Source organism: Delphinus delphis, chromosome 4 (assembly GCF_949987515.2).
Source record: "Delphinus delphis chromosome 4, mDelDel1.2, whole genome shotgun sequence".
NCBI lineage: Eukaryota > Metazoa > Chordata > Mammalia > Artiodactyla > Delphinidae > Delphinus > Delphinus delphis.
Genome location: NC_082686.1, coordinates 107,193,203 through 107,219,048, shown reverse-complemented (window position 1 = coordinate 107,219,048; position 25,846 = coordinate 107,193,203). Strand labels below are relative to the sequence as shown.

General features: G+C 48.5%; 1 long non-coding RNA gene across 4 annotated transcripts in view; it reads left to right on the top strand.

Annotated features, from left to right (window-relative positions):
• The first annotated feature begins 498 nt into the window (after positions 1-498).
• The window catches only part of LOC132424975 (uncharacterized), a 37,291-nt gene continuing 11,943 nt past the window's right edge, over positions 499-25,846 (top strand). For 3 of the 4 annotated variants that reach the window (XR_009519315.1, XR_009519316.1, XR_009519313.1), the window contains exons 1-4: positions 499-589; positions 15,883-16,020; positions 18,278-18,451; positions 20,256-20,313. This is a non-coding gene — a long non-coding RNA (uncharacterized lncRNA). Of the gene's footprint in view, positions 590-15,882; positions 16,021-18,277; positions 18,452-20,255; positions 20,314-25,219; positions 25,505-25,846 lie in introns of those variants that run through there. The other variant, XR_009519314.1, reaches the window with a different exon arrangement.

Genomic DNA, 25,846 nt, shown 5'->3' with positions numbered 1-25,846 from the left:
GGCTCCTGGTCACTGGCTCTCTGCAGGAAGTCAGTTGTGCATTTGCACTGGAATGAGTGCTTAGGGCAAAGGCACCAAGCTGTCACTGGTTAATATTTCTTTGGAGTAGAAGCAGGTACACATCAAATCTGCTGTGTGTGGCCCTTCACATCTCCTGAGCTTTCTAACACTCCTGGTGACATAGGAGTGATTTACCAAAGGTAAAGGGCATTTGTGTTACACCGAGGGTCTGTTTCCACCTTGGATCCCCGGTCTTCCTGTGTGAGTCTGGAGGCCTGCATCCTTGTTCTCAGAAACTGTGGTTTCAAGGGCCACCTTATTCCCCAGGCTGACCCTCCCAGGTGCTCGGCTGCTGCCTGACTGGGGCCATCACTTCTGGAGTTTGAACTGCAGATTATTCGTCAGAATCTTTGTGATGCCCTGATGCCCTGCTCAGAGCTATCATTTACCAAGCATTGATTCTTGCAAGGTGTTTACATATGTCATCTAACTTAATCCTCACAGGGATCCTGTGCTCACTTTACAAGAAAGGAATTCTGTCCACGCCGGCCACGTTCACCCAAACTGACCCATGTAGACCCAGCTAAAGGTAGGAGGCCAGACAGCCCCTGTTTGAGCATCCTTATGGCACTTGCTGTCGCTTTACAGGTTTGATTTTTCAAATCGAGTTGCTATTTGATACTCTAGTCCTACTACTGGGAAAATGATACCAGGGAGATGGGGGTGCGTTGGGTATGGCTGGCCTGAGGTAGCAAACAACCCAAGGTAGGGAGCAGTAGGTCTTGGGAAATCCCAGACAGCTGCGCCAGTAATTCAGCTTCTGTTTCCCCCAAAGCAGCTGAAATCTAGGTTTTGTTTTCGTTTTATATAAGAAAACTTCTAGTTTTAAATGTTGCAACTGATTTAAAAAATGAACGAAACAAAACTTGTTTAACACCCTGCAGGCGAAATAACACATTTGGGAGCTGGTTTGCAACTTCCAGGTTACGTTTTCCATGAGATATAGAAATTCAAACATGGGATAGAACAAGACCCATTTTTTTTTCATGAAATATACTTTTTATTAGAGTGTATTAAAATCCTCAAACTTCAGAACAAAGTCCTAAAAAATATAAATGCTTAGGTATTTTTGTCACTAACTTTATTTTCCATATTAATATCACCTTCTATGCATACGACAGTTTACACGGTGCATTAAGATCGAGGATATTGTCCCATCTATTGCTCACAAGGCAGCTGTGAGGTGTGCACTGTTACTTCCCTGGGTGCAGGCAGGGAAACTGAGGCTGAAAGAGGCTCAGCCACTGACTCAAAGCCCCAGGACCACACACTGTCAGCCTGAAACCCAGCCACAGCTTCCCAACTCTTCTGTTCTTTTCATTCAGTAAACCTTGATTTTTAGTTTCTTTCATCAGCACTACTATACCAATAAGTATTCTTCACCCCAGACCACACAATTTTTTTCCCAAGTCAGCTCTAGCATGAAATAGAAAAGAAATCATAAACTCTCCTTTAACCTAGCACTGAGCTTTTTTTTAAGAGGCCAATAAGGGAGAGGGTGATGGCTCTTAACCCAAGGTTGGGGGGCCTAAGAGTGAGTGGAAGGAGGAAACCTGTACCCCCTGCAATTGTCTGCAACACTGTGTGGAGAGGTGCCCTGGGCGTGTTCTGGGGAAGGAGACTGTAGCTTCCTCCGGAGGGTGTCCAGCTTTCTTGCAGAGGGCGAGAGCTGTGCAGGTTTGGCTCCAAACCCTTGATCTTTATCGATACTGAATCATAACTTAAGCAACCTTCCTAAATCTGCAAACTGATTTTTCCCCAATACGCTCCTCTATCAGGAAGATGTAACTCAAGCCACTTTGCATCTGAAATTGGTCACCACCAACTAATTTAATCCCTTGCTTATCAATGGCTTATTACGATGGATCCGGCTGTGTTCCTGCAGGACAGGCCTCCGCAGTTGTTAGGACCTTGATCAGCCCTCAGACTTTATAGTTGGTTTCTTCTTAAAAGGCCCAAGCCCTTTTTTCCTGTAATGAACATTGCAAAACATTTTTGAACAAAATGTAATCTTTTCATGAGGAATAATTACTTTGTGCTAACATGTTAAGAACCCTCATACGCTGTTGATGGGAATGTAAATTGGTGCACCGACTGTGGAAAACAGTATGGAAATTTCTCAAAAATTAAAAATAGAACTGCCATATGACCCAGAAATTCCACTCCCAGGTATATATCCAAAAAAACCCAACAAAACACTAACTCGAAAAGATACATGCACCCCATTGTTCATCGCAGCATTATTTATAACTGCCAAGATACGGAAGCAACCTAAGTGTCCATCAACAGATAAATGGATAAAGAAGATGTGGTATATATATACAGTGGAATACTACTCAACCACTAAAACCATTAAAAGAATGAAATTTTGCCATTTGCAGCAACATGAATGAGCTTGGAGGGCATTATGCTCAAGTGAAATAAGTCAGAGAAAGACAAATACTGTATATCACCTATACGTGGAATCTAGAAAATACAACAAACTGGTGACTATAACAACAAAAAAAGAAGCACTCACAGATACAGAGAACAAACTAGTGGTTACCAGTGGGGAGAAGGAAGGAGGGACAATATAGGGGTCGGGGATTAAGAGCTACAAACTATTAGGTATAAGCTAAGCTACAGGGATATACTGCACAACATGGGGAATAGAGCAAATATTTCATTATAACTGTAAATGAAGTATAACCTTTCCAAATTGTGAATCACTGTAGTGTACACCTGTAACTTATCTAATACTGTACAACTATACTTCAACTAAAAAATTTTTTTTAAAGAATATGTAAAAAGAAGAACAAAGTAAGCAATAAAGTAACAGGCATTTCTTCTGTTAAGAAGTCTTTCTGGACAATGCAAGAACCCATAGCAGGAACTTCTCACTAGATGGTACAAAAAGCACCCAGGGCCTAGAGTGTCACCTATTTCATCACCTTTGCAACTGTCTGTGGGAGACAACGTGCAGAGAATTTTTATAGCAGGGGGTGAGGAGCCCCCCAAAGATGACATCATAGGGAACCACAGCACAGATATGGAGTCGGGTGGCCTGGATTTGATATCCAGCCTTGCACCAGCTCATGGTGTGACTGAGGATGTCATCTTACCTCTCCAGGGCTCCTGAGCTCCTGTCTCTCTGACAAAATGACCTCTAGGGACAAGAAGGTCAGAAGGGAAAAAGGAAACAGGAGTAATATCTACCGAGAACCCCAGGTTACCAGGTCCCGTGCCTGGTATTATCACACCCATCCTCTCATTTAAATCCTCACAATGGAGGGGCTCCCCTGGTGGCACAGTGGTTAAGAATCCGCCTGCCAATGCAGGGGACACAGGATCGAGCCCTGGTCCAGGAAGATCCCACATGCCACGGAGCAACTAAGCCCGTGCGTCACAACTACTGAGCCTGCGCTCTAGAGCCGCGAGCCACAACTACCGAGCCCGCATGCCACAAGTACCGAAGCCCGCACACCTAGAGCCTGTGCTCCGCAACAAGAGAAGCCACTGCGATGAGAAGCCCGTGCACCGCAAGGAAGAGTAACCCCCACTCACCACAACTAGAGAAAGCCTGCGTGCAGCAACAAAGACCCAACGCGGCCAAAAGTAAATAAATAAAACAAATAAATTTATAAAAAATTAAAAATCTTTAAAAATAAGTAAATCCTCGCAATGGGACTTTTGGATCTGTGCCCAAGGCCACGTGACTTGTAGATGGCATGGCCAGAATCCAAAGCTGGGTCTGTCCAACCCTAAATGGCACGGTTCAGGGGATCGCAAACTCCGCCCATGAAGCACCTCCAGCAAGAGAAAAGACTGACCCCTTGGATTAGTTTGCTCAGAGCTCCTGTAACAAAGTACCACGGGCTTCAACAAAAGAAATATGTTGCCTCACGATTCCAGAGCCCGGAAGTTTGAAATCAACATGTCAGCAGGGTTAGTTCCTTCCAAGGCTGAGAGGAAGGATCTGTTCCAGGCCTTCCCCTAGCTTCTGGGGGTTTGCTGGCAACCTTTGGCATCCTTGCCTGGTAGACACATCACCCCCACCTCTGCCTCCACGTTCACACAGCCTTCTCCCCGTGTGCATGTCTGTGTCTCATTTCCGCTTTTTATAAGGACGCCCGTCACACTGGATTAGGGGCCCACCTAAGGAATTACATCTGCAATACCCTATTGCCAAATAAGTTCATATTCTGAGGTCCTAGGAGTTAGAACTTCAACGTATTTGGAGAGACACAATTCAACCCATAATACTACCCACTTCAGGAGTCTCAGGGGTGTGGCTTATGGCCTCTGCTACCAGCACAAAATGTTTCTGAAGCATCGTGCATTATCTTTAAAATGTCTGCAAACTGAGCACACAACTCCATTGTTAGATCACTATTTCATATAAAACAACATTTCCCCAAAGTCTGTGAGTAAAATTCGTGATCCAGAAAGCTGCTGCATGTTGATCCTAGGGACCTGAGACCTCACATCTTTTCATGTCTGTAGAGGATGCTCACACCAAGTGTGAGAGCCTCTGAGAAGCAGAGACACCTGTAAGGAAGAAAAGGCACATTTAACCTAAATGAGCATGAAGAATATTGACTGAGACAGGGCTGAACGAGAAGTCATGTGAACTAGATACACAGAGAAAATACAGGGCATCCCTGACCAAGATCCCTGACCAACAAACCAGACCCGTGTGGAAACAACACTTGCAGAGAGCCCTGTGGCAACCACGTGGCTTTTTTTCATTCTCTCCTCTTTCCTTTTGAACAGAAATCAGCCTCGCACAGCACTGTTCATCCCGTTTCCCCAACACAATGGCTTTTGAAGAACATGCTTTTGAAGTGCAGGTGCCGTGGGGACAAAGCTGACGGTTGTGGTAGTAACCAGCTTTGTAACACACTGGTCAGATTCACATTTTTCTATTATAGTAAATGTGCCTCAAGTAACAGGACTTACCAGCAACACTAACCATGGCCATACTGTTCTTTTACTTCCTAAGAAATAACATTTTCAGAAGTGACAAAGGACTCCGACAAAGGCCCAGCAATGGGAGTGAGAATGACTCAAGTGGCAGAAAGGGCTCTCCATGTGGTTCGCTTACTGCCCCACTTGGTTTGTGACAGAAAAGTGGGTCGAGCTGATGCATTTCCACACGCTGAGGACCTACCGCCAGTCCCTAGAGCTGCACTGCCTCCAGAGCCCAAGCTGGAGAGAGCCTCTGATGGACAAGGCTCCAAAGACAGCACCAGATACCTCGATGGCCTGGAAAAAGAGGTGGCTTTCTGCTTTCCTTGCTTAAAAACATGGGGACCACGGTGTTCTTTTAATTTTTTCCCTGCCCCTCTATTAGGAGACATACGAACTTCACAACGGCATTCCTTGTCCACTTAGCAGAAATGTCTATCAAAATCAGACCACAGTCAAGAAGAACACATCCCACAGGATGTGGCCAAGTGACAAGCCTGGAGAACACACCTGACACAAGGTTATCGCTCAGGGCAGCCATGAGGCTGCAGCTCCACTCAGGAAAAACCCCTACTGATGCCTGGGTTCTGAAAGCTGTGCACAGAATGCCAAAGGTCGCTCCTGAGAGACCCGGCGTTAGCAAACACAGTGGCCAGACCCTTGAGTAAAGTATATAAGGACAGAGGAAGATGGTCCTCAAGGGAAGGAGGGAGATAGGGATCAGAAAAACCAGAGCCAGGGGCCATCAGCCCCCTCCAGCGAGCGATCAGCTCCCCCAGGGCAGTGGGGACTGTTCCCTTCTCTAGGGAGATGAGCTTTCCTCAGAGGCAGGGCTGTTTCATCAGGCTTTCCCACAGCCCGAAGAGAATATCTCATGAGATCATCCGAGTCCCTCTGTCCTGATCCCACATCCATCACAGCTGTTGCTGTTTCCCAGGCCTCCCGATAACGGAAGGCACGGTGTCTCCTGGAAAGGTGTCTGCGCAGGAGGGGTAACCGGCCCTCGGCCTGTAATGTAGCAGAAGCTGTAAATGATATCTAAGGATTGTGCACATCTCTCAGCTCTCACTGTGCTCTCAGATCCCAGCCTCCTCCCTCCCTCCCCCATCAGCCCACAAGGGTCATCCCTGGGCAAGCTGAGACAGACAGAAGGGGCCAGGTACCCAGCCAGGGCCTGGAGCCTGTGGCCTGGGGGCCCTGCATGCACTCTGGACCACATCCACGCTGCCCACATTCAGAGCTCAAACCCTGGGTAAAGCTCTGAGGAGATAAGCATTTTAAGGCAATACGGTCGCGGTCTGGTTTGCAGCCTGGTTTTGTGTGAGTTATTGCCCCCAGTGGCTTATTAAGTCCCAAGGAAGAGATAAAAATCTAGTTTTTCCCAAAAGGGAGGAGCAGATCCCCAAGCACGATATCCTCACCAGGGCAGTGTCCAGGCTGGGGACAGCAGGCAGCCCTGCCCAGCACCTCTGGCCAGCTGCCTCTCCTAGAGGTTCGTCATGTGCCCCTCAGAATTTGTTGAAAGTCAGTGGGACTCCTGAAACAAGATGGGATTAAGCCACAGAAAGCAGGGCCCAACCCAGTGGTAATGATGGGGGGAAAAAATGGCCCCTAAGGGGAAAAAAAAGGCAAAGAGGTGAAGTACTGTAATTTAAATGCATTTTGGGAGACTCTCCCTGAAACTGGCTAGGCCAGGGCACCAGACTGGTTATATTTTTCTAAAAAAAACCCAGAAAACCTCCAAAGAAAAGAAGAAACCTTGGTTATGATCATTCTTTCCCTCCAGCTTTTATCCCTTAGACAGTGGCTCCCCAGCAGCGTGTCTGCCCCCACCCCAACTAAAAGGGACACTTGACAATGTCTGGAGACGGTTTTAGTTGCCGCAACTGGGGAACACGACCAGCATCTAGTAAGGGAGAGATGAAGAATGTTGTTAAACACCCTGCAACACACACGCCAGCAGCGCCCCCACCTCCCCCCGACAAAGAATTATCCCAAAATGTCAAAGAGCCGCTGCTGAGAAACCTTGCCTTCAGAGAGTAATTTTCCTGGTCTCTCACCAACTCACGTGCTGCTAAACCAAACAAAATGTATATGGGGGATTCATAACAAGAGAGGGCTCGACGGTGACCGAGAACACACAGCAAGTCCTGGACCATCAAACACTTTGAAGAACACCAGCAGTCAGCTCTAGGGAGCCACTTCTCTGATTTTAAGCATCGTCTTCTGAAGTCCGTTAAGCATCTAGCCTCTCACTGTGTTACAGTCAAGTTAATTGGCAAAGGGAGTTCCATGGAACCTCTGTCCTCTAAGAGTTTACAATATGAGATGGAGAGTAATAACTGGGCAGCGCTTCCTATAAAGCTGAGATGAACAAATAAAGGGAGAAGTCAGGCCATGCCAATCGTACAAGCTGGGAACTGAGTATATTCTGAGAGATGGTGAGGGAGGATAAGAGTCAGCACAGGTGAGTAAGGTGGCACTGAAGGAACGTAAGAGACGGCCTTCAGATGGTGCCCACCTGTACCTTCATTTATCTGTACTTTCACTAAAGTATGCACTGCATGCTTCCAGGCAGTAAACGTACAGAAGGCACAGTCTCTGTGCCCCTAAGATTCACACAAATAAGCAAAATACAACAATGTCATTTTGAGAGGTACAGCAAGTAGATGTTATAGGGTTTGGTGAAGGGGGTGATGTCTGCACGTGGTAGAACTTGCCTTTGACCTGGGCCCGGGGCCTGGGTGCCGCTGGGGGCAGCTGAGCTTGCCTGAGAGCCCCAGACCGGGGATGCAGGCGGGGGATTAGGTATCATGCTGACAAGAATCTCTGTAAAGGGCGTTCTGATTTACGGTATCTGTTCTGGCTTGTCTTTTGGCCACTCAGCAAAACTCTCTGCACTTCAGTTTCTCCCTCCTTCCCATTTCCAAGCAATTAAGACCATACCTACTCTTATTAGGAACCACGACCGTGTGAAGCCCTGTGGAGCGTAGTGGCAAGATGATCAACATCAGTGAGGTTCAAGAGGGATGTTAGCAGTTCTTACTCACGGGGCCTCTAGTGTTGTTTACGTGCCTCTGACCTCACTCAGTAACAGCAACTCAGAAACCTACCCAGGCAAAAAGTCACACGCTTTGAAGACATACTAACGTTTCAATGGCCTAAACATTTTCCAGGACCAAGTCTTTACCAGAGCTGCAAAGAAGCAGTCAGATGGACTGCCCTGTGAGCTTTCTCCTCTACCATGAAGCCACAGAAAGGTCAGCATCCGGACACAGAAAGAGGAGAAGGGTCCTGAATAAACACAGACAGTTTAATCAACCATGAAGAAAACCAGGAGTTGACTGAAAGTGCTTTGTCAGGAAGAGAAGCGAGGCCCCTGCCCTCAGAGAAAGGCGAGGAAGGTTGGAGGTCATCTAGCAGCAGAGATGGCCACTGACCACAGAGGCCACTGCGGAGGCACCAAGGGCCTGGTGGGGATGTCAGGGAGGGGAGGGGTGGCAGCCAGCGTTTGGCTATTTTCCAAAGAATAGGACAAATAAACGTTCCCTAGAAAGAAGATGGAATTTTAGCTCAATAAGAAGGGAAGATACTGTTTTAAAACCACCATAATTACTTAAGAGTTGGTTACTCCTTCAAGCTTATGTCCATCAAGCCTGTCGTTTCTGATTCCAGACTCCTCAGGGAATTTTAAAAACTGGTTTATTCAAATTACATCAGTATCCTTTACTTGCATCTAAAAAAATCAAGGTCAAGCTATGTTGATGTGAGAAAGAGAATTTAGATGAATGAGGGCTGACACCGAGTCTCTGGCCCTGTAATTACTTTCTTTGTAAACCTGAATACCGGACCAGATGGATGCCTTCTCCACACTTTTTGTCGTATTTATGGAATACCTTTAAACAATGGAATCTGGAACCTCCAGCAACGTTGTGTCCAAATATATCCAAGCCTGTTTGTTTATGTTTTTAACTGAAAGTCAAACAATTTTAGACCAACTTGTTTATGGTATCATTGGAAATGCATATTTTTAGAAAATTCTTGAGAATTTTGCATACCATTAAAGTAGCTTGACATCATACTTTATATTTCCCAGCTGTGATTGCTGTTGGAATGAAATCAGGGGAAGCATCCCAGAAGGTCTTCAGCCTGAAAGGTTTGCTTAAGAATTCTGATTCCACTAGAAAACCGCTTCTTTTAAGATGGCTTTGCCATTTTCCAATGGCTCATGTAATATGGTTGGTTTGTTCTCATTACAATTAAAGAAGCAATTCATTCAGGAGTCTTTAACTTCATTAAAGCAAGGCTTTCTATTAATGTTATCAAGCACTGATGGGCTTCTAATCGGACATTCTCAGCAGGTAGGAAAACAACTTTCAAACCCTCTGATTTTGTATGAAGCAATGCTCATTTCTACACAAAGACTTTCATTTCTGTGATCTGACCTGGTAAAATGTTGATTCCTTCATGCTCAGTCTAGTTTATTTGAGTCCCAGGTCTGTGGGCCTGATAATATGTAGAGGAGGATAATTTATATGGGAAGACAGTTGTGCTGTTTATATTCAATACTTGAGGATTAGGAAAAATTTAAACCAATTAAGAATTCCCATCATCAGGAGTTTCTTAGAAGGAAATGACTTTTCAAGGCATGTGGGAATTATCAAGAATGTAATTTTCCCCTGAGATGGTGTGTTGGTACACAAGAGGAGTGTTGGCAGGATATCCAGAGGAACTGATAACTCGCACATGAGGAAATGAGTCGCTACTTTCAAGGCTACATGACAGGAGACCAGGGCATATTTTCCCCATTTATCTTTTCATTTTAAAGAGTAGTGGAATTCGGTTACATCTTGATTGTTCAGTATAATAAAGGATATGTGAGACAGGGATAGAAAAACCACAAATGGTGAGTAAAATAAGAAAACCAGGGATTACTTTTTTTTCCTGTTTATTAACATTCACACCGAGCTGTGTACTTTGGTTACCATGGCCTCGTGGTATCTCATGTCACAGGCCACACCGTATAAAATCACAGAGGCCACGACAGGCAGGAAGAGAGGCGGGGCCTTGTCTGAGTAATACAAACAGCCCAGTGTGTTGAATGTGAGCCTGGGTGCACTGCGGCCTGAGGCGCCCAGCCCAGGAGCCGGCTGGCTGCCGCCCCACCTCTTCTCCTGCCTCCGCCTGCCCCCTAGTGGACGGCCGTGGGAAAGCGCGGGAGTCCGCCTGGGGGTCTTTGCAGGGGCTGAGATGCGACTCCCTGAGAGCGGGCCTCCCCCAGCCCTGGAGGCACTCTCGGTCCATTTCCTGGAGAATCAGGGTTCCGCCTGGCATGCTCTGAAGCCTCCCTAGGATGAACACCATCATTTCCTATGTCGTCTTCCCCATTTTCCTCTACCTCTGCCTGCCTGATCCCCCGCTGGCCGGCACCTTCCCTTGTGCAATCCCCACATGAGACATGCCTTTTCTAGAAAGGACCAATTATTCCTTCTTTGGGTCCCGCAAACTGTAGAGAACCAACACAGTACGGTGCTATGGAACCCATTCCCACTCTAGGGGCCTCTTATGCCTCCTATATGTCCCTATAGCCATTCACTTATTCATCAGATACCTACTAGATGCCGCACCCTGCACCCGGCCCTGGAGGCACACCTCTAAACAGACAGGAGTGCGGCGCTGCGGGAGCGAAGGCGGTGAGGGCAGGGGCCTTCTGGAGTTGTTGTGGGTTCTCGTCACGGCAGGCTTAGCCCCACAGCTGCTTTGTTCCAACGACTCGGAAAAGTAAATGCGGCTGGCACGGGCTGTCCGGACCCCACACACCCCCAGGATACCCTGGCTGTGCTGCGCATCTTCATCCCTGCCCAAGTCACAGAGATCCGACGGCGCTGACAGGAGGCAGACATCACCCGGAGCCCCTCAGATGGGGCTCGAGCTTCCCACCGTGGCAGCCCTCAGCTCCTGCCAACACTCTCCTCTGGCTTGCTCACCTCAAGCCTCCCTGAATTTTTCTGAGGCCCGGGTTTCCCACATCGCTGATTCACAGAGATGGAAGACCTAGAAAAGAAAAAAAAAGGTCACTCTCTCAAATGACTCAGGAGCCCTCTTGGACCCTGTGATCTGTGTATCGACCTGCACTGTAAAAGCTGAGAGTAATAATATTGTCGGCTGTGTAAGGAAAGCTGGAAGAAAAACAGGTTAACATTCTTCTGAACTCCTGGCTCCTGGCAAAAATTAGTGTCGCGAGGACGGATTCTCAGCCACGGTCTGACAGCGGAATACCTCATCCAGAGGTGAAGGTGCCTGTAAAGACCCCCGGAAGGTGACAAGTTCCTGGGGCCTGGGCCGCATTTGCTCCTCTCTCTCTCTGTCTCTCTGTCTCTCTGTCTCTCTGTCTCTCTCTCTCTCTCTGATGAAGTAAATGTTTGTGGGATGAATGGTTGCCACCTCCAGCCCTGTCAAGCCCTGGCAGAAACACGGACTGGGAAATGAAACCAACTGGCAGGCCCTAGACGCTTGCATTTAAGATTCATGAACAAAGAAGAGGAAATGACTTGTGTGCTACGAAACTACTGAGAGATGTTACGACCGAGGAAGGATGGGAATCGCCTACGGGAGAGGAGCGGGTGGGGGGACAATTCTCCGCCGGGGTCGGGGGTGGTGTGGGGCGCTGGTGAGAGGGCGCAGAAGCACCAGCGGGGGCAGCCAGAGCAAGGCGGTCATTTCGCCCCCAGCGGAGAAGGGTGGAGCTGCAGGTCAGCACCGGATGGCGCCTGCGAGGTGTTCAGAAGGCAGAGCCAGAGACCTCTGGGAATTGACCCGAAATCCTTGGTTTTCCCTGAGGCGGCTGTGGCCTGGGAGAAGGGAAGTTAGATATAGCTATAAATGTTGTGCACTCTGCAACTTTTGCAACTAGTCTAAAGAAACTCCAACATCCTATTTTAGGATGGCGTGCATTCAAATTATCATCCTGTGCCCCAGCTCTGGGTTCCATGAAGTCCTCATTCTTCCCGCATTTCTGCTTTTCCTCCATGTACCCTTAATAGCACCCATAATTCACTCATTTCAAGTCAACAAATATGGATTGAATGCCCACTCTTTGCCGGGTCATACTAGGTACCAAGAATACAACGTCAGTGAAAAAAGACATGATCCCTGCCCTCATGGAACTTACACAATGGAAAAGGAGACGACCTTGATCCAATAACCACACAAACTAACATGACACTGCAATGTGTGGTGCCCCAAGTACATAATAAGGGGCTTGATTTAATAAGGGATATCAGGGAAATCTCTGAGGAATTGATGAGTGAAATGAAATCTGAAGGAATAGGATTAACTAGGGCAGGTGGGTCTGTGCATCTCCGCGTGGCATGGCGCTTGTGTCTTCAAGGTCGTGAAAGACTCGAGTGTGACCACAGCACAAACAGGGAGGTGGGCAACATGCATGATAGGGCTGGATTCGAGCCAGGCCGTTAACAGGGAGCCACTGAAGTGTTTAAGTGGACAGGCGATGTGATCAAATGTGCATTTTAGAAAGATTGCTCTGGCCACAAGAGTTTGGAAAGAAGAGCTTGGAAAGGGTCATAAGTGGATGTCATGAGACCAGTTAGGAAGCTGTTATAGGTGAGTTCAAGACTAGGAGAAGAGCCACAGAGGAGAGAAAGGGGGAAGATTCTATATAGGAGGCACAACTGTCAGGACGTGGTGACAGAGTAGATAGGCTTACAATGTATTCCACACCTATACCATCTTCCAACAACCTCCCCTGCAATGAGCCCTCTCTTCATGGGCTAGATTGCTATACAAATACAACTGAGATACAAATACAACTTCCCCCTCTTCTAGGTTTACCCCTAAGGATGCCTTCCTTCATGGTTTCTTTCTAGCTTCCTCTAGAAATGAAGGGAAGGAAGGTCTGTGATGCCTGGAACATATCAAAGGTCATGGGTTGAAATGACAACTCAGATTACAGGACTGTCAACTCCTGTGACCTTAACTGAAGGGCTGAGGAGTTGATAGCAGACCAAGAGAGCCTTACAACACTGCAGGCTGCTACAGTGTTGGATCTGCTGATTGAGTTGACTGCTTAAAATTCATGTATTGCCCAATTAATCAAAGTATTCTTCTACCACACATTTAGAGGATGCTATGTAAAATTTCTGCATCAGCTGGGGGTGGAACTAGCTACCTAGGATCCTTGCTTCTGCAAAACAGCCATTGATCTGTTCCAGAAATGGTGTTTTATCACTGTGCTGTGCTAACAGGGACTGGAAGGGACTGGAAGATGAATAAAAGTGTCCTGCCTTCCAGGAGTTGCAATCTAGCCCGTCTGCCAATCAGGACAGCACAGCGTGAGTGATAAAGTACAGGCAGAGGCAAAGCCCAGGGCAGGGGACAGGAGCTCTGTCTGGCGGAGTTAGGAAGGTTAGGAAGGTTTTCCAGAAGACACATCTGAGCAAGGTGTCAAGGGGTGAGCAGGAATTTATATGGAGAAGAGGAGACTGCTTATTTCAGGCAGAAGAAACAGCTCATATAAAGACACAAAAATACCTAGGAGTAAGATGTAGCCAAAAAGTGGGCCCAGAGGTGATGGCGGGGGCTATAGCAGGAGGTGAGGCTGGAGACAGACCTCTGGTGAGGTCACTGGAAGCTCCTAACTACCTGCTTAAGGGAATATTAGTATTAATATTAGTATTTCTATTGTATAACAAATTACTCCAAAACTTAGGTGCTTAAAACAACAGTCATGTATTATCTCACAGTTTCTGTGGGTCAGCAGTCCGGACATAGTTTAGTGGTCCTCTGGCTCCGGGTCTCACAGGCTGCAGTCAAGGTGTCAGCCAGGGCTACGGTCATCTCAAGGATCCACTGAGGGAGGCTCCCCCTCCAGGCTCGCTCACATGGCTGTTGGCCGGCCTCAGGTCCTCACTGGCTCCTGGCTGGAGACATCCGTTCCTTACCACATGGGCCTATCCATAGGGAAGCTCGCAACATGGCAGTTATGGCAGAGAGACAGACGGAGATAGAGAGATAGAGAGGGAGAGAGAGAGAGAGATGTACAAAAAGACGTCTTCTGTTATCTAATCTCAGGAGTGACATCCCATCACTTTTGTCGTCTTCTAAAGGGTCACTAGGTCCAGCCCATATGGGTCACTAGTTCCAGCCCATATGAGAGAACTAGTAGGTGATGGATCCTTGGGCCGTTTTAGAGGCTGCCTGCCGTAGGTACCATAGCTACTTCAGGCGCGATCCCAGCATTATCGCATTCTGCATAAATAATATGGAAAGACGTATAATTTCACTGCATATTAGTTTGTTTTTGTGAGTGGGTACACTCTGGTCCCCAGGAGCCCTGAAGAACAATGTGCTTCATTTCACATCTCTCCCTAAGGATTTTATACAACCCACTTGGCACTCATGCTGTTATTATTAGATGGATTCAGCCAAAGCTGCCTGTGAGGATAGAGATAGATGCGAAGGTAGGGAGGCAGACAGAGGAAGTGATCAGGATCCCAAAGTGAATAAAGAAAAAGGTTACACGCCAAGTGAAAATCAGAAATGAATCTGAGTGGAACTAAGTATCGAGGTTGACAGCTCATAACACGATGCCAACTTACCACAGCTTGGCAGTGCCCTTGGTTTTCCCACATGCAACTGAAAATAGCTAGCATTCATCCTGAGGGAGTGCTTCTAAAATAAGTAAATACTGGGAGCTATACCTCACTGCTTATTCAGGCTGGAAGCAGTCTGCAATTATTTTGCTGAAATTAGATACAAACTAAGTTGCCACTCCCGGAACCCTTTCTCCTGTACCATATTACAGGAAAAAGACACTGAATTTTGAACTCAAATAGTTTAGATTTCTTAAAAATAAATGTGATAGCTGATAGGATATATGCAAAGGCGGATTATTAATACTAATCTCTTGTGAGACCTAATCTCTTCAGGAGCCTGGTTTTCTGATCTTTAGACCTGGGTTAACTTGCTAGGGACACAGAGTGACACAGAGTAAAGGTGACTGGAGGGGCGGATCAACTTGCCCACACTTGAATATACTGTGTGGGACCACCTTAAATTAAACCTGCTGGGGACAGAAGAGAGGGGACTAGCATAGGATCGTCCGCTGGGATGGATATGGCTGGCTGTGCTCCCACTTTTCTTAGTGATCTGAAAGCTCTCAGGGTCTTTATCCATTTGGATACAGAAGTTCTGCTATGTTTTTAAAAGCCAAACAGAATAAACAAACATACATGCAAACAATAATAATGATCATTTGGGGGCATTTCCCCTCAACCTCGGCTAAAAAGAAACTGGAATACAGATAATGGGGGTGTTTGGCGGCCGGGGCAGGGGGTGGTTTCTGCTATGAAAGAGCCCCTGAATCGTACTATCTCCTTAATAAAACACCATCTTCTTTGACCTGCCTTTGGAAGAAGTGGATGAATATCTAAGAGCCCAGCTGTGCTGGAACCTGGGAGGCTGTGGTACTGCTGGGTTAGATGCTTGTCCACAGCTTTGACTTCCAACTTCCCTTTGCAGAGGGAAAGATTACTTTCTTCTCTTTGTGGGAGACATCAGTCACAGATGAAGCACGTTCATCCCCCCCACACACATCCCCAACCCTATACCCTTATTGTGATCTGGTGAATCTTCGAAGTGCCAAATGAAATAAAGAGCTCCAAGTAACCTTTCCTCCTCAGTAAGGGGTTTGTTTTGTTCTGTTTTTGGTCACCATAATTCTCAGACAAAAACTTCTAAAAGGTTCCCCTAAGCAAACTCTTAAGATGGTAACCTCTACAACCTCCCTTTGATGTCAGGGGTCATTTCATGCCTCGTTTAACTTTTGAAATTATTTTCTGTGCCTCCTTTTTCCAGATTTGTCAGGGCTTGGGGAGGAAACGAAATGAAGTTCAATGGAATCAAAGTAGCCTGAGTGGTGTGAAGTGAGCTGATGTCAGCAGTGGTTCCCCACGCAGCTTGCGACCGTCTCCCATAGCACATCTCCTTGGACTGGTGAGTTCAGCACCATATTTATTCTGACAGACGAAAGCACAGGCACAGGCTCTGGCTGCCTCGTATCAGCTGAACATTGAAAGCAACCACCCTTTCTGGACATCCTTCTGCCTTCCCAGAACTTACCATGGTCTAAAAATCCCCGTTTGAAGAAGCAGGGCTTTCAGGACAAAGTCATACAGTAAACAGTGACAACCTGAATAGCATCCTGGTAGAAGGGCTCCTCTTCCTTGTCTCCTTCAGCCCATGGACCCAAACCTCCTAGAGGCCATTCCATGATCCCTGAGTAGGGAAAAGAAAATTCAGATCCATAACCTCGGACCTGGACATTCAAAAGATGGCAAACAAGGGGAGAAAGGACTGAGGGGACCGACGACAGGGGCAATTTCAGAATGTTGAGATCTCATTTATTTTCACCGTTCAGAGAACTTTTTGATTAGCGTCCTTCTTCCTTTTCTGATTTCAAAGTAATAAATAATTCTTAACTTCCGGGGAGGGAATCCGCATTGGGAAGAGGAATAAGAAAGCTCACGGGATGAGTAGAGAAGAGGCTGCACTTGTTGTCTCCCTAGGTCCTCCCCCCTGTTGCTCCCACCTCCTCCCGCAACTCTCTCTCTCTCTCTCTCTCTCTCTCAACCAGTGTAAAAATAGCTGTCTAGGTTCTGTTATTCATCCCTAAGCAGCAATGAAGGGTGGGCCTCCCTGCAGTGCCAGCTGCCCTTTAGGAGCTTCTACTATCAGGTGATGTCTCACACCTCCCATTCCCCGCTCCTAGTTGGATAAATGTCCTCGGTGACCTTAGACGTTTTCATTTTAATCAGCAGTATGGTTTTCGAGAGGAAAGTCCTCCCCGGGTTCCCGAGTCGGCGGAGCTGCGGGGCCGTCCCCTCCTCCACACCCCAGGCAGCAGTGCCAGGAGAGCGTTTCCATCTGTGTTGGGAAAGAACGGCCTCTCTGTGCCGCCCAGCACGTCCAGAGCGAGGGCGCGGAGGCTGTAACACACTCTCCCCCACAGGAACAGCTTTCCAGGGGCCTTGGGGGAGGCTGTGGCCTTTCCCAACGAGGGCCAGGCGCATCTCCCGTGGGCCCGGCTCGTTTCTGGCAGGATCACCCCATCCCTACTGAGGGCACTGATTCCGCCGCGCCGGGGGAGGGAGCCGTCTCTGCACCCGGGGCCCGCAGTTGGGCCACCAGGGCTTGCACATGCGCGGAGAGGGGTCGCGTTGCTCTGGGCTCGGCGCGAGGGCCGCGGGCGAGGGCGCATGCGTCAGCGGTAGGTCAGGGGAGCGCCCGCAGAGAGCACTGCCCGTTTGATCACGCTCTCCGTCCAGATTCCTCGCAGCGTGTTTGGGACACTGCACTATTGGAATAGAGCCACAGAATGCTACAGGCTCCTTGGAGGACGCTTGCTTCGTGCCTCCATTTTACAGATGAGGAAATTGAGATACAAGGAACCATTGGGAACCGCCTAAAGCTGCATTTCTGAATTCTGCCGGCTGGGACCAGATCCAGCTCTTATTGGCGTGGTTTAGGCACTACTTCCCCGAGCGTTTATCTGGCACCTGGATGTACCATGTCCTAAATGTATGTATGGTATGGAAGATAACCACGAATACATCAGAAGCAGTGTAACCGTGGCCACCCCAGACTTACACGTAGAATGATACAGACCTGGGTTTGATTTGATGATTTGCAGGACTACACTGCTAGCTGGATAGCCTTGTGAAGCAATTAACCTCTCTAAGCCCTAGTTTCCTCGTCTGCAAAGCGGAGATAAAAAACAGGACCTACCTGCTAAGGTCGCAGTGCTTAAATGAGATAAGGTGCACATTGCTTAGCACAAAGCCTGCACTTGGAAGTCACTCAAACATATTCATGCAGTGTTTTGAGAAGTCGAAAGTGCTAGGCGCACAGGCTTTCGTGAGACAGTCAGGGTACTCATTTCCAGGCTGAACTCGGCTGCAAGAGAGGGAAGGTACTTTCCCGCGCGCAGCGCAGCACTTGGGAAGACTCACACAGGGTTACGTGACCTGGCAAGACAGGGAAAGGAGGAAATGACCTCTGTTTATCTTTCCTCCTACTGCCCCGTCCTTCCCCCTCCCTCTTTCCTTCCTCCCCTCCCAGTCCTCACTGTGACTCCTGGTGGCGGCAGGGATACATCGGGACCTCTTATCAGGGTGAAATGTGTTCTGCGAGGTGGTGCAATTTACGTTTGAAGTTCTACTTTATCACGGGGGCCTCTCTCCTCTTTTCCTAGGCGGGACAGGCACAAGAAGGAGCAATGGGGTTAAGTGGACAAGAAGGAATGGTGGTTACGCGCCTAAGGTAACAGATTGGAGTCATCTTGAATCACAGATGACCAGCGGTGAAGACCACCTGGTACAATGATGGTCCCTCTTGTTAAGGAAGAAGCAGTGAAAAACTGTGAAAGGTAAACCAGCATCAAATTTTAGACTCGGGGGCTTCCCTGGTGGCGCAGTGGTTGAGAGTCCGCCTGCTGATGCAGGGGACACGGGTTCGTGCCCCGGTCCGGGAAGATCCCACATGCCGCGGAGCGGCTGGGCCCGTGAGCCATGGCCGCTGAGCCTGCGTGTCCGGAGCCTGTGCTCCGCAACGGGAGAGACCACAACAGTGAGAGGCCCGCGTACCGCAAAAAAGAAAAAATTTTAGACTCAAGTTAGAGCCCTGGTTTTCTGTGTCCCCCATAGTTCATTCACCCATTTACACACACTGCTTTGGGGGACCCATTATATACTGCCAGGTACAAGGGGTCTGCCTCAGTAAGCAGGGAAAGGGGAAAGGAAAATAGGAATTCAGGACTCCCAGGTAGTTTGTGCAGCTTCACGGATGGTGATACCATTTACTGTGATAGCAAGTAAAGGAGTAGAAACTGGTCTGAGAGGAAGATGGCGCGTTTTGAATATATATTTTAATGTGCCTATGGAACTTCCAGGGAAGACAGCCAGGAGGCAGTCAGGAGCGTAGGTGCCAAGCGTGGGAGAGAAGCCCGGAGATGCCCACTGGGAAAGGGTCGACACAGGTAGTCACTGAAGCTGGGGCGGGGCTGAGATGACCCAGAGAGAGCAGGCAGACGGAGAAGATCATGGGATGGATGAGAACTGAACAGTGACACACACCAGCTTCTACGGATCAAATAGGGATCCTGAGGAGGGAGCAGAGGAGTGAGAAGAAAACTGGAAAAAAAGTGGCATCAAACAGTCCAAATGAAGAGATTATCCAGGCTCAGGAGGTGGTTAGGAGTGGGAAATGACACAGAGGGGTTCAGTGCACTAGTCCTGGAATGTGCCTGTTGATCTCAACAATGAGGAAGTTATTGACGCGTGTGACTCCAGTTTCGCTGGGGACGTGAGAGCAGAAACCAAGCCACGGTGGGTTAGAAGTCAATGGAGTCCAGACAGAGGAGCAGCAGTGGTAGTAGATATGGCCCACTGCTGCAGGAGAGTTGGTTGGCAGGCAAGGGGAAGTTACAACTGGGCGTGAGTTGTTTTTTTTTGATTGTTCGTTTGTGTGTTTGTTTGGGCCGAGCTGCAGGGCATGTGGGATCTTAGTTCCCCAACCAGGGATGAACCCTGCGCCCCCAGCCCCTGCAGTGGAAGCTCATTGTCGTAACCACTGGACTGCCAGGGAAGTCCCTGGGTGTGAGTTTTTTGTCGTTGTCTTTTTTGCTATGGGAAACTGAAACATGTTTAAAGGCTAAGGAGAAGCAGGAAGGGTTAATAGGATGGGGTCTCAGTAGAGCCTCCACAGGGGTGAACGGGAGGAGAGGTGATTCTGAACCTAGATAACCCAAAGGAAAGATTCCTCTCTCTTCGTTCTTTTCCTTCTACCGTATGAGAGGAAGCAATGCACTTGCAAGGTTTAGGAATGGACTTGGGGAATTCTTCAAAACCAGGTTCGTCCTTGTCAGGTTCTAGCCATGGCAGCAATCTGACCATCAAATGCATTTAACCAGCCCCACTTGCATGTGAAGCTGTGCCGAATGCTACACAACCATGTGAAATAGCTGCTGCTATTCCCGCGTCAGTCAGGACTCCAAGTAGCAAGTGACTGAAACCCAGCTCTAACCAGCTAAACCCAAAATGGAATCCACTGGTTTGCTAAACTGGGCTACTGGCTTCAGGCATGGTTAGGTTAGGGTGCTTGAAAGATGTTGTCAGAAGGCATAGGGATTATGTTTTGAAGTTATTAGCGTGCTTTTCTCTTTTGCCTTTCAGAGCATATGAATCTAGTCTACTCAAGTTTGGAGGAGGGGATGAAGATTCTTTCCAGAAGGTATGCAAAGAGAAAGAAAAAGTAACACTCAGCTTCTGACATTCAAAAATAGAGTTTGTAGCAAAATGAGAGCCCTGTCATCCAAGCTCTTACCTTGAGAAAATAGCCTCTGCATTCCATTACCTTCCTCTTTAGAAGATCAAGGACTGGGTTTGGTAGACTAAACCTTGGGTTTTATGTATGAGACGTCCAGACAGAGGGAGAAAGGGGGATTGTGGAAGGACAGAAGCAGCAGCACAAGACCAGAGGCCTGGGAGGAGCAACTGTGGTGGAAAAGTAATGATTAGCCCCACAGGCATGGGAAGACCCTGTCCCCTGCCACGGTTCCAGAAGTATGAGAGGGAGAGCCTGGGTAGCCTGATTTTGGTCTGACAGAGGGAGGCCCACAATGGACTTTTTAAGCTATGCTAGGTCCCCGTGTAGCTTGGACCTACCCAGATGTAGCAGCAAGTCTGTGGCCAGCTTACCAGGGTGATCACTGTGGTGGGGTGACACAGTGGTACAGGCTGCAGGGTGGACCCCTGGGACCAGGACTGATAGGAATTCATGGCCAGAAGTCAGAAGCACCTGGAAGATCAAAGAAGAGGCTACGTCAGCCAGGGAGCACTGCCTCAGACTTGGGGATCGACTACAAACTCGCCATCCACAGACATCACATCAGAGGCTGGCAGCACACCCAGTCCAGGCAAAAAGTGGACCTTGTTCTGACATGCACAGACACTGGGCAGCTATACTCAAGGGTGCGTGCAAGGCCAGGAGTTCCCTTTCTCTCAACACCATGAGGATGCAGAAGCACAGTCCCTCCTCTACCCCCACTGCATATACCCTACAGGGATGATGGCCAAAACATTTAAAAATCTTACAGGCTCAGACATTGACCAGTCAGAATGGAGTGCCCTGCTGTGTCCAGGATTAACGTTTTCACTGATGGATTGTGGGGAGCTTAGGGAAAAGTCCCAGGGAGGGGGCAGTGGGAGGTGCTTAGGGAATTCAAGGCAGCACCTGTTTACCAGCTGCTCCAGGTATATCTCAGTATTTTATCAGCAAGGTCAGCCATAATGAAGGGTACAGGTGAATGTTGGCCAGACACCATCATCTTTATTGGTGGAGCAGGAGATGGGGGAGGCCATCTGAGAAACTGAGCATGTTCTCAAAGAGGATATTGGAATTATTGGATTGCACCAAGATTTAAACCGGTTTCAACCCCTACTAACCAGTGGAGGGCCAGATTGATTATGGGTAAGCTAGAGAAATTACGTTTGTTGTTACATCCAAGTTGCAGTGTGAGTTGAATTTACCATCTGTCTGCTTTCCTTTGTGTTGCCTTCAGTCTCAGGCAGCAGCTCCAAGTGTTAGCAATCCCAAAAGGGAAAGCACACCTTTTTCAATAGCACCAGCAACAATCCCAAATCAGATTCCTATTGGCCCGGCTTTACTCGTGTCCCTGCTTCTGAGTCAATTCCTGATTGGCCAAGCCTAGGTCACATGACTATTCCTAACCTCTGGAACTGAGAGTGGGGTGGGGCATGGCTCCCCCCGAAACAATCTGGATGCTGTTAGCAGAAATGCTGTACTGGTTGTTATGTAAGCAGGCACAACAGAGGAACACCACTCTGCCTTCTGGGGTTTAACTTTCTAGAACTCTCAGGGACGAATGGAGTCTTTCCACAGCATGAAGTGAACTGGCACCTGTACACTTATCCATAAACTGTGATCAGCATAGATAACTAATGTTGAAAATCATAGGACTTCCCTGGATGTGCAATGGTTAAGAATCCGCCTGCCAATGCAGGAGACATGGGTTCAATCCCTGGTCCAGGAAGATCCCACGTGCCGCAGAGCAACTGAGCCCATGCACCACAACTACTGAGCCTGTGCTCTAGAGCCCGCGAGCCACAACTACTGAAGCCCGCACGCCCTAGAGCCCGTGCCACAACTACTGAAGCCCGTGTGCTCTAGGGCCCACGTGCCGCAACTGTTGAGCCCGCATGCTGCAACTCCTGAAGCCCACAAGCCTAGAGCCCGTGCTCCACAACACGAGAAGCCACCATAGTGAGAAGCCCACACACTGCAACAAAGAGTAGCCCCCGCTTGCTGCAGCTAGAGAAAGCCTGCGTGCAGCAGTGAAGACCCAACGCAGCCAAAAATAAATTTAAAAAAAAAGAAAATCATAAAGCAGAATTTTTCTCTTCTTAAATTTTTTTACCACACTGACTAAATTAATTTCTGATCATTGAATTTGAGGAATATAATCAATTAAATGTCCAGTCTGGTTTAAAACTTAGTACTATTTAGTATCCATGAAGAGTTCCATTTAGAAATTGTTTGGTCTCTCCTCTTTTGGATGTGACAACAACTGTCTTACTTTTTCTCTGTGTCTTATTTCCCCTTTTGAAAGTAAATCACCCTCTCCTAAATCCAAGAGAAACTGGATAATTAGTTGTTGCCTGTTGTTTTTTTTAGAAAAAAGCTTTTTGTAATAAATACGAAGTTTAATTATTCCAAGAGAGATAGTAAAGACAACATCAGCTTTTCCTCACAGACTTTTATTTTCAGTATCATAAAACACTCCACATTATTTTTTTTAAAAAAATCGGCCCTCAATAAAAGGAGATATTTAAGGTCTAGGGAGAGAAAACATAGCCATCAGTTTTACTCTAAAATTTATGCTGTGTCTTTTTTGAAAGGAGGGATATCTTAAAATTTACAGTATATAAAACTTAAATCTGGGCTTCCCTGGTGGCGCAATGGTTGAGAGTCCTCCTGCCAAGGCAGGGGACACGGGTTCGTGCCCCGGTCCGGGAAGATCCCACATGCCACGGAGCGGCTGGGCCCGTGAGCCATGGCCGCTGAGCCTGCACGTCCGGAGCCTGTGCTCTGCAACGGGAGAGGCCACGTCAGTGAGAGGCCCACGTACCGCAAAAAAAAAAAAAAAAAACTTAAATCTCAGAATTGAAAAACTCTTTGGAAAAATAAAATCATTAATCACAATAAAGGAGAAATAAACTCATCCTGCCCTGGCATTTTGAGTTACATAATTAATTCAGAAGGGGCTGCCTTTCTCACGTGGCATCCAGGCATTCATCAAATATCTATCACAGGCTTCATAGCTTCTCTGCACTGTGCCGGGCACTGGGGTGTAAAGGTGGGTAAGACAGCTCGTGTCTGGGAAGGAGAGATGGTGCCGCTGGGTCGGGGTATGACAGGCTTAGGGGGTGCAGGAACAGAGGGGACAGTCCCTTTTTCAGCAGGGTGGATGGCTGAGTCCAGCCAGGTTAAGAAGCTGCCGGGAGGCTTTGCCTTTCCCACACCCAGTGCAGTGCTGGGAAGCCCTGGTAGACGTTTTATTGCCCCGGCTATGATGGAGCAGGCGTAGAAATCCTCTTTGGCAGCCCTGAGGCAGCTGGCCTCTGTGACAGCTGAGAAACGAGAGCTCCTGGCCTTCCCAGCGCCGCGGTGTATGCGCTCGGGTGCTGCCTGCCAAGGCCGCGGGCGTTCCGCTCCTCCGTTCCGCAGAGAGTTGTTGAGCTCCCACCATGGGCCAGGTGCTCAAGCAAAGCAGCCTCAGGTCTCAGGGAGCTCACTTCTCTACTTGGAGAGGGGGACCCATAGGATATCAGAATGGTGATAAGGGCTATGGAGAAAAAGAAAGAATGGGAGGACCAGGAATGTGAGGTGGGGGGTATGTGGTACAAAATAAGGTCTTTAAGAAGTCCAGCTGAAGACTCAGTCCCCCCTACCCTCACCCCTGCATTAACTGAGCACCCAAGAGCCGTGGCTGCTGGTACATTAGGAGCCCACCAAAGAAAGTGACAAGTCGCCTGACCCCAGGAAGTGGCCAGCTCAGGAGGCCAGGCTGGTGTGCGTCCCCTCCCTCCCAAAAAAGAGTTTCCTCATCTGATGAGTGGAGCTGGTACAGCCCAAGTCTAGGGCAGTCGAGAGAGTTCAAGCTTGGGGAGGAAATGGGGGTCAGGAGAAGGTTTGTTTAGATGGAGGCAGGTCCCCTGGCAGCATCTTGGGAAAAAGAGACATCCAGCTCCCCAAGAAGAGCTTTGGCAAGGCCACAATAGAAAATCGAGGTCCTGGGCCAAGAGGGCTGGGGCCAGCACTGGGTGTGGATCCCTGCTGGGAACTGGAGTGTCAATGAGGAAGGGGGGCAGACGCCAGGTCATTGGAATGGGCTGGGGGGGACAGCTGTGTTAGTGTGAGCACATGGGGGCACAGGCCCCACCCCTCTGGGCACCAGGCTACACTGGGGACAGAGTGAGGAGAACTCAGGGTCAGGACCTTTCTGCTGGAGCAGAGGGTTGGTGTAGGGTGGCCAAGTTGCAGGGGCTTCGGGAACCGAGCGAGGGGTTTGTGTTTTTCTCAGATCTGCTAACCCTGGCTAAGGCTGACCTGCTTGTTCTCTCATCTGTATAAGTACCACGGTACTTTTAACCACGAGCCAAATAACATGGAGATAAATTATGAGTCTGATGGGAGGGAGCTAAGAGGGTGAAATGGCAAGGAATCCCCAGCTTTTTATGTTGAAAGCATAAATCCAAATAGAAACCAAGCAGAAAGAGACTGAAGTCTCCGGGGAGGAGAAAAGTACGTACAGTAAACACTGACCGGCACAGTGTGCCCTGCTGTAGGGACGCCAGGGTCAGAACAGCGTGTCACGTTGCCACTTTGATCATGGGATTTGGATCAGAGAGAACATGGGATTTGGACTTTGCGCTGGGTTTGGCTGTCTGCCGCCTGTTGGCTGCACGACCTTGGGTAAGTTCCTTTCCCCTCTGAGCCTTCCTTTCTTCATTGGTGTAGCTGGAGCCTGCACTGGGATTCAGTCCCATCTGCTGAGCTAGTGGGGAAACCCCAGGGGTCGGAGTGGCTGCCAGGAGCCCAGTATGGTGAGCTCGCCAAGGGGCAAAGCATGCAGGTCCAAGAAGGGAGTAGGTTTGAGTACACTGTGCTAACAGCGGCCAATCTATCCTGGGCCCTACCCCAAGTCTGATCCCCGGGCAAAGCCGTCTCTAAAAGCTAACAGATTGTTTGCAGAGGTACAAGCTCACCGTAATGGGGACCCCAGAAACGAGCATAGGGAGAAAGGCATCTTCTCCACGGTGCAGTCTTGCCTGGACGAAGAGGCAGAGCAGGGAAAGGGGTGGGACCTGGCACCCAGCCATGGATTTGTTGGTGAGAACAGGTAAGACATCTTCCCCCAGGGGCCCCCCGAATGTACAGGAGGGAAGGCGCCTTGCTGGGATTAAGTTCCGTGTAAGAGATGGTGGTAACAAACTAATATCTGGATTATTAGTCCTGGTGTGGCTTCCTTTGCCGCACACGTGGTGAAGGCATCTTGGTTAATACCTATCCCTTGGAGATTGCACAAGCTGTCCCCGGGCCTGAGCCTGGACACGGCGAATGCACAGCAAATGTCAGATTCTCTGCAGAAACCACCTAGAGACCCTTGGGCCCCTTGGAGGACGGTTTGGGACGACCCCTGGGGCGTTGGAGTGTTGCATGGCATTCCTATGGCAAAGGTTTG